The sequence below is a fragment of the Macaca thibetana genome, chromosome 8 (assembly GCF_024542745.1).
Source record: "Macaca thibetana thibetana isolate TM-01 chromosome 8, ASM2454274v1, whole genome shotgun sequence".
In the NCBI taxonomy this organism is placed as follows: domain Eukaryota; kingdom Metazoa; phylum Chordata; class Mammalia; order Primates; family Cercopithecidae; genus Macaca; species Macaca thibetana.
Window position 1 is genome coordinate 421013 of NC_065585.1, and position 13686 is coordinate 434698.

General features: G+C 52.3%; 2 protein-coding genes across 3 annotated transcripts in view; both read left to right on the plus strand.

The window, feature by feature from the left end:
- Window positions 1-4637: 4637 nt before the first annotated feature.
- C8H8orf82 (chromosome 8 C8orf82 homolog) overlaps window positions 4638-13686 on the plus strand; it is a 152134-nt gene continuing 143085 nt past the window's right edge. The window contains exon 1 of the mRNA XM_050800959.1: window positions 4638-4641. The gene's annotated coding sequence lies outside the window, so the exon portion shown is untranslated. The remainder of the gene's footprint in view (window positions 4642-13686) is intronic.
- Window positions 9606-13686, plus strand: part of ARHGAP39 (Rho GTPase activating protein 39) — a 144219-nt gene continuing 140138 nt past the window's right edge. For both annotated transcript variants that reach the window (XM_050800836.1, XM_050800839.1), the window contains exon 1: window positions 9606-9785. The gene's annotated coding sequence lies outside the window, so the exon portion shown is untranslated. The remainder of the gene's footprint in view (window positions 9786-13686) is intronic.

The window sequence follows — 13686 nt, forward strand, 5'->3', positions numbered from 1 at the left end:
AGTGAGCCAAGATCGGGCCATTGCACTCCAGCCTGGGCAACAAGAGTATATCGCTGTCTCACCCCCCCAAAAAAAGAATTTTACAATACACATTTTGTTCTCTTCTCTTCCTCGTGTTTTTATGATGGTTTAGCTAGTTCATGCATCTGGGTTTGGCTTATGGGGGCCAAGTGGAGCGTTAGTGGTGAGGTGGATTGCAGGCCCAGCCCTGAGCTACACAGTCCCTGTGTGAAGAGCAAGCCAGTCCACAGCACCCAGTGAGCACCTTTCTCAGTGGTCCCTGATGTCATGTCTAAGAGCAGCCATGGGGATGACTTTGAGGAGGATTTATAGTTAAGCAAGTAATCAAGTAATCGCTTCATTGTGGGACCTGTGTGGGTCCACATGCTTGTCCTGGGGCTGCCCCCCGGCCATGCTGACTGGACCAGATGACTGTGGGTGCACAGCCAAGGGGCTGACATCTGTCTCCAGCAGAGACAGATCCCACCCCGACTCCTCCTTAGGCTAGTAACATACATCCCATTTAGTGCCAGGGTTGGTGCCAAGAGACTCCACAGAGCTGGGGCAGGGCATGGGGGAGCCCCTGCATGGAGAAGCTGAATAGTCAAATGAGGGTAGAGAGGGAGTGGAGGGAGGGAAGGAGACAGAGAGAGAGAGACATAGAGAAGGAGACAGAGAGAGGGAGGAGGAGAGAGGCAGAGACAGAGAGAAAGAGGGAAGTGGAGGGGAGAGAGAGCAGGGAAGCCAAAGGCTGTCGGGAGACAGCAGTGCCAGCCCTTTCCAGGCCCTTTGTCAGCCTCATGCCATCTGCTTGTAAGAAGCTCCCATGGCTTCCAGTGAGTTCTCTTCACTTTTAGGAGCCTGTGTAGCTTCTACTTGTGAGGGAAATAATGTACAGAGTGGTCCAGTTCCATGACAAAGTGCCTTGAATCGGTTTAGGACAGCAAACTACAGAAGAAACAGGATAAACTAGGCCACTGCTTGGATAGCCAATGCCTGCTTCTTGCCCCCCCGCACCCCCGCACTCCCTCCTCCCCCCGTCCGCCACTTAATTGTTCTCACTTGATCCAAAGAAGTTTAGTCTGAGATGAAAGTTTACTAGCCTGCAAAATAGCTCCTTTGTCTGTTCTTATCAGCCTTCCCAGCTACTTAGGTCATAAATCAAATACTTAAAGAGCCCCTGAGCAGACTAGCATTGCAATGCATTGTGGGCTGCAACAAAATGCAGCAAGACAACCCTAAAGAAAACACCTGCAGCCTCTGCCCCACAGTCAACAGGTGACCTCCGGGAAGACTGTGACCCCACAGTGCTCAGCCTATGAGGAACCGGGGAGGGACCTGCGCACTAGGGGATGAATCGCTTGTTGAGACTGTGCTGGGTGTGCCTGCCTACCAGACACCCGACCTTGCAAGACCGTCATTAAAAGTCTCACTTTCGCTGTTCTCTGGGTCTCTAAGTCCTTTCTTTGGGTTTGGACGGGTGAGTTTGTTTCTCACACTTGCAATCAGATGATCCCAGACCAAAGACATTGGCATTTTAGGTGCGGATGCCCAAGCAGGACTTCCTGCTGGGTTCCAGCAGACACAGGGCAGTCATCGTGGATGGTCCACGAGGCCCTCAAAGTCAGCTCTCTCCTGGATCCACGTGAGGAAAGGCCTCCAAGCAGCTGTCTGTGGGGCTTCCTGAGCCAGCTGTGCCTGCAAATCAATCCTGTTTCCCCAGACACAGTCACTAGTTGAGGAAGTGTCCTGAGCCAAGGTCTGCACACTGGATTGTCACCTGGGGAGCAGGGAGGTGAGACTCAGGGAGAAGAGCTGCCAAGAGAGAAGCCAAGTGGGGGATGCTGTGTCTCCAGTGCCAGCCCAGCAGAGCGGCTCGGTCTGCTTTGAGGAGCCCCGCACGAGCGCACCTGGGACTGGCCAAGCCGGCCAGGGTGGCAGAAACCAAGGCCACCAGGGAGGTTTGCAGGTGGCTGGACATACTTGATCTTCCTCCCTGTCCCTCAGAGCCCACCAGCAAACCCCGTTACTCAGCATCACCTGGTTTTTGTCCTCTAACCTGAAAACATTATGTGTCTATAATCCATCCAAACGTTCCCTCCACGTCTCCTGCTAAGAGTGGGTTTAACCAGAGGAACCAGCAGGAAAGGCTCACCGGAATCCAAGCAGGGCCAAAGAGAGGGGCGGTAGGGTGTGCACCCAAAGGGCACTCAGTCTCCCTGGGAGGGCGCGCCAAAACGTCTGGGGTGGCCCCACCTGTCAGACTCCCTCCTCCTGCACGAAGTATGCTCCTTCCCATCTGTTCTCCTCGTGGAGTCCCTAGTAACGAAGCTTTAAAAAGAGACCAGCCCAAGGGAAACTCTTTACAAAGTACATACCCAACAAAAGATTTGTATCCAGAATACATAAATAGCTCTCAAAATTCAACAACAAGAAATCTAACTTTTAATTTTTAATTTTTTTTGTTGTTGTCGAGATGGAGTCTCGCTCTGTCGCCTAGGCTGGAGTGCAGCTCACTCAGCTCACTGCTCTGCCTCCCAGGTTCACACCATTCTACTGCCTCAGCCTCCTGAGTAGCTGGGACTACAGGCGCCTGCCACCATGCCCAGCTAATTTTTTTTTTTTTTTGTATTCTTAGTAGAGATGGGGTTTCATCGTATTAGCCAGGATGGTCTCCATCTCCTGACCTCATGATCTGCCTGCCTTGGCCTCCCAAAGTGCTGGGATTACAGTCGTGAGCCACCGTGCCCTGATTCTTTTTTTTTTTTTTTTTTTTTTTTTGAGATGGAGTCTTGCTCTGCCGCCCAGGCTGGAGTGCAGTGGCCGGATCTCAGCTCACTGCAAGCTCCGCCTCCCGGGTTCACGCCATTCTCCTGCCTCAGCCTCCCGAGTAGCTGGGACTACAGGCGCCGCCACCTCGCCCGGCTAGTTTTTTGTATTTTTAAAGTAGAGACGGGGTTTCACCGTGTCAGCCAAGATGGTCTCGATCTCCTGACCTCATGATCCGCCCGTCTCCGCCTCCCAAAGTGCTGGGATTACAGGCTTGAGCCACCGCGCCCAGCCGATTCTTTTTTTTTTTAAGAGACAGGATCTCACTGTCACCTAGGCAGGAATACAGTGGTGTGATCATGGCTCACTGCAGCCTCAACCTCCCAAGCTGAAGTAATCCTCCCACCTCGGCCTCCTGAGTAGCTGGGATTACAGATACATGCCATCATGCCTGGCTAATTTTATTTTTTTGTTTTTTGTAGAGATGGGGTCATACTATGTTGCCCAGGTTGGTCTTGAAATCCTGGGCCCAAGCAATCCTCCTACCTTGGCCTCCCAAAGTGTTGGGATTACAGGTGTGAGCCACTGTGCCTGGTCAGAAACTCAAAAAAAAATTTTTTTTGAGACAGAGTCTCACTCTGTCACCCAGGCAGGAGTGCAGGGGCACAATCTCGGCTCACTGCAACCTCCTCCTCCCAGATTCAAGCAATTCTCATAGCTCAGCCTCCTGAGTAGCTGCAATTACAGGAGTGCACCACCACGCCCATTTAATTTTTGTATTTTTAGTACAGACAGGTTTTCGGGGTTTTTTTGAGTTAGAGTCACACTCTGTCACCCACACTGTAGTGTGGTGGTGCGATCTCGACTCACTGCAAGCCCCACCTCCTGGGTTCACGCCATTCTCCTGCCTCAGCCTCCCGAGTAGCTGGGACTACAGGCACCCACCACCACACCCGGCTAATTTTTTGTATTTTTTTAGTAGAGATGGGGTTTCACTGTGTTAGCCAGGATGGTCTCCATCTCCTGACCTTGTGATTCGCCCGCTTTGGCCTCCCAAAGTGCTGGGATTACAGACGTGAGCCACTGTGCCCAGCCAGATGGGTTTTCATCTCTACTAAAAACATGGCCAGGCTGGCATCGAACTCCTGGTCTCAAGTAATGCACCCACATCAGCCTCCCAAAGTGTTGGGATTATAGGCATAAGCCACCACACCCGGCCAGAAACTCATTTTTTTTTTTTGAATTGGAGTCTTGCTCTGTCACCCAGGCTGGAGTGCAATGGAGCAATCTTGGCTCACTGCAACCTCCACTTCCTGGGTTCAAGTGATTGAACCTCCTGCCTTAGCCTCCTGAGTAGCTGGGATTACAGGCCCGTGCCACCACGCCCAGCTAATTTTTGTATTGTTAGTAGAGGCGAGGTTTCACCATGTTGGTCAGGCTGGTCTCAAACTCCTGACATTGTGATCCACCTGCCTTGGCCTCCCAAAGTGCTGGGATTATAGGCGTGAGCCACCATGCCCAGCCCAGAAACTCAATTTGTTTAAATGGACAAAATAGCTGGGCAAGTTGGCTCATACCTGTAATCCCAGCACTTTGGGAGGCTGAGGCAGGCATATCACTTGAGCCCAGGAGTTCGAGACCAGCTTAAGCAACATGACGAAACCCGTCTCTACAAAACTACAAAAAAAAAAAAAAAAAAATTCAGCTGGGTGTGGTGGTGTGTACCTGTAGTTCCAGCTACTTGGGAGGCTGAAGCAGGAGGATCACCAGAGCCAAGGAGGTCCAGGCTGCAGTGAGCTGAGATTATACCATTGCACTCCAGCCTGGGCAACCGAGCAAGATCCTGTCTCAAGGAAAAAAGAAAGGGGGGGGCAGGTAAAAGATGTGAACAGACACCTTATAAAAGAAAATATAAGAAGAGCAAATAAGTACATGAATAAGTGTTCAACATCGCTAATCATTAGGGTAATAGAAATCAAAATCACAATTAGATATCACCTCACACCCATTAGGATGACTACTATTAAAAAAACAGAAATTAACAAGTGTTAGAGAGGATATGGAGAAATTGGAACCCTTATGCACTGTTTATGGGAATGTAAAATGGTACAATTTTGCAGTGGCTCACACCTGTAATCCCATCACTTTGGGAGGCCAACGTGGGCAGGAGGTCAGGAGTTCAAGACCAGCCTGACCAACATGGTGAAACCCCATCTCTACTAAAAATACAAAAATTATCCGGGCCTGGTGGCAGGCACCTGTAATCTCAGCTACTGGGGAGGTTGAGGCAGGAGAATCACTTGAATCTCAGCTACTGGGGAGGCAGAAGTTGCAGTGAGTTGAGATCATGCCATTGCACTCTAGCCTGGGCAACAAGAGTGAAACTCTATCTCAAAAATAAATGAATAACAATTGCTGTGAAAAAGTTTGGTGGTTTCTCAAAAAATTAAAAAGAAGCCAGGCACGGTGGCTCACGCCTGTAATGCCAGCACTTTGGGAGGCTGAGGCCGGCCGATCACCTGAGGTCGGGCGTTTGAGACCAGCCTGGCCAACATGGTGAAACTCCTTCTCTACTAAAAATACAAACAATTAGCCCGGCGTGGTGGCGGGCGCCTGTAATCCCTGCTACTCGGGAGGCTGAGGCAGGAGAATCGCTTGAACCCGGGGAGGCAGAGGTTGCGGTGAGCCGAGATCATGCCATTGCACTTTAGCCTGGGCAATAAGAGCAAAAAACTCTATCTTTAAAAAAAAAAAAAATTAAATTAAAATAGTCAGGCGCAGTGGCTCACAACTGTAATCCCAGCCTGGCCAACCAACTTGGTGAAACCCCATGTTACTAAAAATACAAAAATTAGCCAGGTGTAGTGGTGGTTGCCTGTAGTCCCAGCTACTCGGGAGGCTGAGGCAGAAGAATCGCTTGAACCGGGGAGGCAGAGGTTGCAGCAAGCCGAGATCACACCACCGCACTCCAGCCTGGGCAACAGAGTGAGACTCCTTCTCAAAAAAAAAAAAAAAGATGGTTAAGATGGTAAATTGCATGTTATGTATTTTAAAGACAAAAAACAAAAAGAAAACCAAAAGACTGGCCGCAGCAGGTGTTAGTGAGAACAGAAGCTGTGACTTGCGAGAGCTGTGGTGGCTTCTTAAAAAATCAAACTTACTTCGTGTTTTTTTTTTTTTTTTTTTTTTTTGAGACGGAGTCTCGCTTGATGCCCAGGCTGGAGTGCTGGAGTGCAGTGGCGCGATCTAGGCTCACTACAAGCTCCGCCTTCCGGGTTCACGCCATTCTCCTGGTTCAGCCTCCGGAGTAGCTGGGACTACAGGCGCCCGCCACCACGCCCGGCTAATTTTTTGTGTTTTTAGTAGAGACAGGTTTTCACTGTGTCAGCCAGGATGGTCTCGATCTCCTGACCTTGTGATCCGCCCGTCTCGGCCTCTCAAAGTGCTGGGATTACAGGTGTGAGCCACCGCGCCCGGCCAATCAAACTTACTTCTAGTTAAATACGTGTAGGAAAAAAAGTCAAACTTGCAGTCACCCTGCGATGTGCCAGGCGAGCCCTGGGCACCTCCCTAGGACAGGAATATGGATGTGTAAATACCCCAGTGTGGCCCAGGGATCCTGTAGCAGGACGAGCCACAGACAAACCTTCTCAGACACCGGATTAAAGAAGGAAGAGGTTTATTCGGCTGGGAGCGTTGGCTGACTTGCGTCTTAAGAGCCGAGCTCCCTGAAAAAGAAATTCCTAGTCCTTTGAAGGGCTTAAAACGCTAAGGGGTCCACGTAAAAGGGTCTTGATAGATAGAGCAAGCGAGAGGAATGTGACTGGGGGCTACATGCATCAGCTAACAGAACAAAAAGTTTTACAGTGCTTTTCTCATACAACATCTGGAATTTACAGATAACACAAGTAGTTTTGGTCAGGGGTTAATATTACTAGTATTATTTTAACCACCAGGGCCGTGTGGTGGCGCCAAGGTCGTCTAGCTATTTATCTTACTTCTGTTTCTTTCCAACTTAGTGCTTTCTCCCTTTTCTCCTGCCTTATAAACTAGGGAAAAGGGGAGGTGGGAAGAAGTTGGGAAGAACAGCAGAAGTGCTGGTCTCATAATCCAACTTCGTTTTTCTCCCTGTAGCTCACAAACAGAGTCTCTATTAAACAATAGACCTTTTTCTGTTAGTTTTTATGTGTGGCTTTGATCAAACTCTTTGCTCCATTCCCTTGCATGTTTCTGGGCCTGTGAAACAACCTGGCTCTGGAGTACACCTTAATCTCTGGCAGGGTCCGTCCCCGTTCGTGTCCTCCTTCACAACTGGATGTGCTATTTTTAGATCTATTTTATTTTGTGCATTTTTTTTTTTTTTTGAGACGTAGTCTCACTCTGTCATCCAGGCAGGAGTGCAATGGTGCAATCTCGGCTCACTGCAAGCTCCACCTCCCGGGTTCATGCCATTCTCCTGTCTCAGCCTGTAGCTGGGATTACAGGTGCCCGCCACCACACCTGGCTAATTTTTTTGTATTTTTGCTAGAGATGGGGTTTCACCGTGTTAGCCAGGATGGTCTCATCTCCTGACCTCGTGATCCGTCCGCCTCAGCCTCCCAAAGTGCTGGGTTACAGGCATGAGCCACCGCACCCGGCCTATTTTGTGCAATTTTTAAAATATGTTGTTATAGTCCTCAAAAAATCTTGCTGGAATTTAGATTATTAACATTTTGGATTTCTGTATAACTTTAGGAAGAATCGACATCTTTACTATGTTAGGGCCACTTGGTCCATGAGCATGGTATGTTCCTCTATTTATTTATTACTTATTTACTTTCTGAGACAGGGTCTTGCTCTGCTGCCCAGGCTGGAGTGCAGTGGTTTGATCACAGCTCACCACAGCCTCGATCTTCCCAGGCTCAAGTGATCCTCACACCTCAGCTTCTTGACTAATTTAAAATTTCTTTTTTTTTTTTTTTTTTTTTTTTTTGAGACGGAGTCTCGCTCTGTCTCCCAGGCTGGAGTGCAGTGGCGTGATCTCAGCTCACTGCAAGCTCTGCCTCCCGGGTTCACGCCATTCTCCCGCCTCAGCCTCCCAAGTAGCTGAGACTACAGGCGCCCGCCACCACGCCCGGCTAGTTTTTTGTATTTTTAGTAGAGACGGGGTTTCACCATGTTAGCCAGGATAGTCTCGATCTCCTGACCTCGTGATCCACCCGCCTCGGCCTCCCAAAGTGCTGGGATTACAGGCTTGAGCCACCGCGCCCGGCCTTAAAATTTCTTTTTGTAGACACGGGATTGCCCTATGCAGCCCAGGCTGGTCTCGAATTTCAGTCTGGAAAAGCGATGGGATTACAGCTGTGAGCCACTGCACAGGTCCCCATCCATTAGACGGAACTTTAGGTTTTCTTTTTAAGTCCTTAAAGAGTTAAGTGTCCTTGGCCAGGTGTGGTGGCTCACGCCTGTAATCCCAACACTTTGAGAGGCTGAGGTGGGTGAATCACTTGAGGTCAGGGGTTTGAGAGGAGCCTGGCCAACATGGTGAAACACTATTTCTACTAAAAATACAAAAAGTTAGCCAGGAGTGGTGGTGGGCACCTGTAATCCCAGCTACTCAAGAAGTTGAGGCAGCAGAATTGCATGAACCCCGGAGGCAGAGGTGGCAATGAGCTGAGATCGTGCCACTGTACTCCAGCCTAGGTGACACAGCAAGACTCCATCTCAAAAAAAAAAAAAAAAAAAAAAAAAAAAAAGAGTTACATGTCCTCTATAAATATTTTGTATATTTTTAATTACTTAAGTGTGTGGTCACGGGGGTGAAAAGTGCTCATCTTAAGTGTGTGGTCACAGGTTCAAGGTGAAGGCAGTCAGCCTGGATGCGTGATTTTCTTCAGCAGTCATGGAGAAGAGTTGGGCTCGCCCAGTTGGGTTTTCTAGTGAATATAGTGGAGAGGGAGCGGGAGGAGGCGAAAAAGCAGAGCCCTGCGTATAAAGAGTGAAGAGTGAAGAGTGACGACGGCCCAACAGGGAAGCGCGGGCAGCGAGACAGCCCAACGGGAGATCTCCCCGAGGGGGGAGAGTCTCTGCAAGGCGAGTGGGCTGCAGGGCAGGAGGTGGAGCTCCAGGAATGACTTTTGACGGGGGCCTTTCAGCCCTTTGCGGCTTCTCATGGTTGAGGACCCAGGGAATGTCTAGGACTGAAGGGTGTGTGCCCCCGTCTTCTACTGTCGAAGCTTCAGGCTGTTTAGCCTCCATTTCTTCAGAAATGCCAGTCAGATTTAATTTCCAGAAACGCACATGGCACTAAGAGAATCTAGAAGACCAGGCTGAATGCAGATTAGAAAATGCCGAATGTAGCACTAGTCGAGCTGCAGCTGAGTAAACTACCGAGTAAAGGTGACAGGGCTAAAAGGGTGAGAATAATAGGAGGTTGAGAGACACGAGCCCGCCACAAGGACTGAGGGACAGGGCAGCCCACGTCTTGAGGAAGAATGGCTGCATTTCCAGAGTCGAAGAAAAGTGAAATCTCAGACTCGGGAAGCCCAACGTGGTTTGAAAGGGCAAAATTACACCAAACCACACTGAGACGTGTCAGATGGTAATTGCTCTGCACCAAAAGAGACGGGAAGACACCGCTAACTCACACGTTAGATCCGCCCGGGACGCCTCTGGCGCGGCGGCGGGGCGGGGCCAGGCGGCTCCAGCATGCCGCGCGAGCCCTCCGCGGGACTCCGGTTCCCGGCATGCCGCGCGCCAGCGCATGCGTTCTGCGGCCTCGCGAGGCAGCGCCCCCTGGCGGCGGGTGGGGACCGCCGCGGGGGCGGAGCCGGAGGCGGGGGGTTGCGCTTGGTGACGGGAGGACGCGCGGCCGCCGCGCACTGGGCCGGCGGCGGCGACGGAGGACGCCGATAGCACGGGCTGCCGCGGCAGCGGCGGCGGAGCAGCAGAGAGGCCGGGGAGCGGCGGACGGCTCACGCGCGTCGCGCGGGCCGGGATGAGGGAGTGTGGCGGCGCGGCCCGCGCGCAGCCGGCCGGTGAGAGCGCGGGCGGCGGGCGGTGGGCGGCGCGGGCCGGGAAGATGGCGGAGGGGCCGGCGCTGCGGTCCCCGTGGTCCTGGCCCAGCCTCGGCGGAGGCTCCAGGCCCGGCAGCGCGAGGAATCCAGGCCCGCGGCTACTGCAGCGGCGGGAGGGGCGGTGACTGGGCCCTGGAGGGAGGGGGCGTGGGCGTGCGGGGCCAGGACGGGCGGGGGGCGCCGAGGCGCGAGGGGCCGAGGCCGCACGGGGCCCGGGTGCGCGCCGACGGGCCGGGCTGGGAGTGTGAGGGTGGGTGAGTGCGCGTGTGCCCGACCCGAAGTGGGTGTGACTGTACCCCTGTCCAAGGTGGGTTGTGTCCCTGCCCTAGGTGGGTGTGAGTGTGCCCGGCCCCAATGTGGGTGTGGGTGTGCCCCTGTCCACGGTGGGTGTGAGTGTGCCCGGCCCCAGGGGGGTGTGGATGTGCCCCTGCCCGAGGGGAGTGTGAGTGTGCCCGGCCCTAGGTGGATGTGAGTGTGCCCCTGCCCGAGGGGGGTGTGAGGGGACCCGGCCCTAGGTGGGTGTGAGTGTGCCCCTGCCCGAGGGGGGTGTGAGGGGACCCCGCCCGTGGTGGGTGTGGGTGCACGTGTGCCCAGCATGAGCTCCGGCGCCGGCCGCATTCCCGGGCGGCGTCGGAGTGGGGACAAGGTGGGTGCCTGCCGGTCGGGGCTGGTGCCGGCGTCCTGAAGGGCGGCCCGGGTGCAGGGCTGCGGTGCGCTGAGGTGCAGGCTCGGGCTTTGTCCCCGGGGCGCGGGGAGCGGGCATGGGCGTCTCCAGGTGGGGTCATGGCCGCCTGCGGGTGGGCTCCGCGGCCTCGCCTCTGCGGCAGGCGCGGGCTGGGGCTCCGGCGCTCGGAGCCTTCCCTTCCCCGTTGCCCCCCCAGCTGGAATTCCCTCGGTTGCTTCCCAGTTGCTGGAGTGCTGTGGGTGGAGGCAGCGTTCCGTGCCGCGGGCCGCGAGCGAGGCAGGCTGTGCATTTTGGGGCCCAGGACGTTTTTTATTTTAAAACGTGCAGCCGGCTCCTTGGCAGCTGTGGGTGTGTTCCGAGCCGCTTCCCACCAGCAGCTGCTGTGGGCGCTGCGCAGCTTCGGAAACGCAGCCGGGCCCCCTCCCCCTCAGCGCTGTACGGGTTTAACCAGACCTCCAGTGACCTCTGCTGAAAAACCTACAGTGGCGAGGCTTCACGTGCCACCTGGTGCAACAATACGTAGATTTGCCGTTTGAAGCCAGTGAGAGGAATTGGACACTGCGTCCTAGGTGCCCTCTATGAACAGCAGGTGGTTCCGTCGGCGGCGCCCGATCCCCAATGAGCAAGGTGCGATTCTCGCGCCAGGGGAGGGAAAGGCGATTTGATAGGAGGTGTGGCTGTAAATCGAGGAGATTCATTCCATAAACCGCCCTGGGCGCAGGCTCTGTGGCCATAAATCCTTGGAGTGAATGAAGGGGGTGGCGCCTCGCTCCCTGTCCTTGGTCTCGCCAGCTGTCTTGCTGAGAGGCAGGGGGCAGAGTGGACAGGAGGGCGGGTTCTGGAGCCAGGCTGCCCGCCTCTGAGGCCCAACTCTTCTGTTTACTGGCTTCGTGGTCTTCGGCAAGGTCTCTGTGCCTTTGGCTTCTTGTCTGTAAAATGGGAACACTAATAATATTGGTCTCAGGGTTGTCGTGAGGACCCAGTGAATTAAGACTTGTGAAACACTTTGTTCCTGGCACACTGTGTTTTAGAAAGTTAGGAATTGCTATTACCGTCAAGAGCTGGTGCTTCCGGGGTACGAGTGCCGGGTCAGTGGGTCTTCAGTTTCCCCAGCACTGCCAGTGTAATGTAAACTTCCAGTTGACATTAAGCTGGACGTCTGTGGCGCTGGTTTCTTACACAAGAAAGCTGAGGTCATATTTGGATGAACACATGTTTATAAAGATAAAAGAGAAACAAGCCTCACATACTTAGATTAATTATTATGTAAGATTGTTTTAAGACGTTCATGGCCAGGTGCGGTGGCTTACTCCTGTAATCCCAGCACTTTGGGAGGCTGGGGTAAGCAGATCACTTGAGGTCAGGAGTTCAAGATCAGCCTGACCAATATGGTGAAACCCCGTCTCTACTAAAAATACAAAAAAAAAAAGAATATTTTTATTTTATTTATTTATTTATTATTATTTTTTTGAGACCGAGTCTGACTCTTGCCCAGGCTGGAGTGCAGTGGCGCGATCTTGGCTCACTGCAAGCTCTGCCTCCCGGGTTCATGCCATTCTCCTGCCTCAGCCTCCTGAGTAGCTGGGACTGCAGGCGCCCGCCACCACGCCCAGCTAATTTTTTGTGTTTTTGGTAGACACAGGGTTTCACTGTGTTAGCCAGGATGGTCTCGATCTCCTGACCTCGCGATCTGCCCGCCTCAGCCTCCTAAAGTGCTGGGATTACAGGCCTGAGCCACTGCGCCTGGCAAAAAAAAAAAAAATTCTTAGAGAAAAAAGTTTGGCACTTATTGTCCTTAGGGTCATGTAAGGTTGTTGTTGACAAAAGTAAGATTTAAAGTAATGCTCTCTGAACTAAACTGCCAAGCCTTTTTTTTTTTTTTGACATGGAGTTTCACTCTTGTTGCCCAGGTTGGAGTGCAATGGTGCAATCTTGGCTCACTGCACCTCTGCCTCACAGTTTCAAGTGTTCTCCTGCCTCAGCCTCCCGAGTTGCTGGGATTATAGGCATGTGCCACCACGCCTGGCTAATTTTGTATTTTTAGTAGAGACGGAGTTTCTCCATGTTGGTCAGGCTGGTCTCCAGTCTTGAACTCCCAACCTCAGGTGATCCGCCTACCTCGGCCTCCCAAAAGTGCTGGGATTACAAGCATGAGCCACCGTGGCCAGCCAGTTTTTTCTTGTTTTTGAGACAGGGTCTCACTCTGCTGGCCAAGCTGGAGTGCAGTGGTGCGATCATGGCTCACTGCAGCCTCAACCTCCTGGGCTCAAGGCATCCTCCCACCTTAGCCTCCCACGTATCTGGGACGACAGGTGTGTGTCACCACAGCTGGCTAATTTTTTTGTTTTGTTTGTAGAGATGGGTTTTGCATGTCACCCAGACTGGTCTCAAACTCCTGAGCTCAAGTGATCCACTGGCCTTGGCCTCCCAAAGTATTGGGATTACAGGCATGAGCCACTGCACCCAGCCTGCCATTGTTGTACATCTCAATATTTTCCTTGCAACAGGAGAAGTGATTTATTAAAATAAACATTAAGTGACAGGGAGGACATAACAGAAAGTGAGAAGGTGGAATCACCAGCAGTGTAACATTCTGCTGCTGAGCTGTTGTGAGAAGTAAGATTTAACTTGCTTCAGAACGTAGTGGAAAGATTCCGCATATTTCTCAAGGAGATGATCCTCCTCAAGTCTGGTCACCTCTTCCCTCTGTGTCTTAGCTTTACCTTAGAAAATCGCATCTCATCGCCTTTGTATTGTGTGACACAAAGATTAGGGAAAACCCTTCCACCTTTAGCAGCGTGTTTTGAGATTTGTGACATTTAAGGTGAGAATAGTTAATGTTTGGATAGTGGTAACAAAAATAGCCTAAAATAGATTTTTAAATGCCCATCCCAGCTTTGTCTCCTACCTCTATGCTGGGATGGGCTGTGGAAGCTGCATGCTACATGGAGAGTTGGCATGTCCTTGAACAATTTATCAACAGCAGTTCAGAGAATGCAGCCTCCTGGTAGGCTTGTACCGGTTTCTTTGGTGCTGTTGAAAAAAAGTCCATGAAATATGCTCTTATACTGAGACACCTACTTCTACTAGCAAAGCCCCTCTGCTGTGCCTCTTTGCTGACTCATGGTCCTGTGTCATAGACCTTATGCGCTGCGTCTCACAGTTAACTTTGCAGGT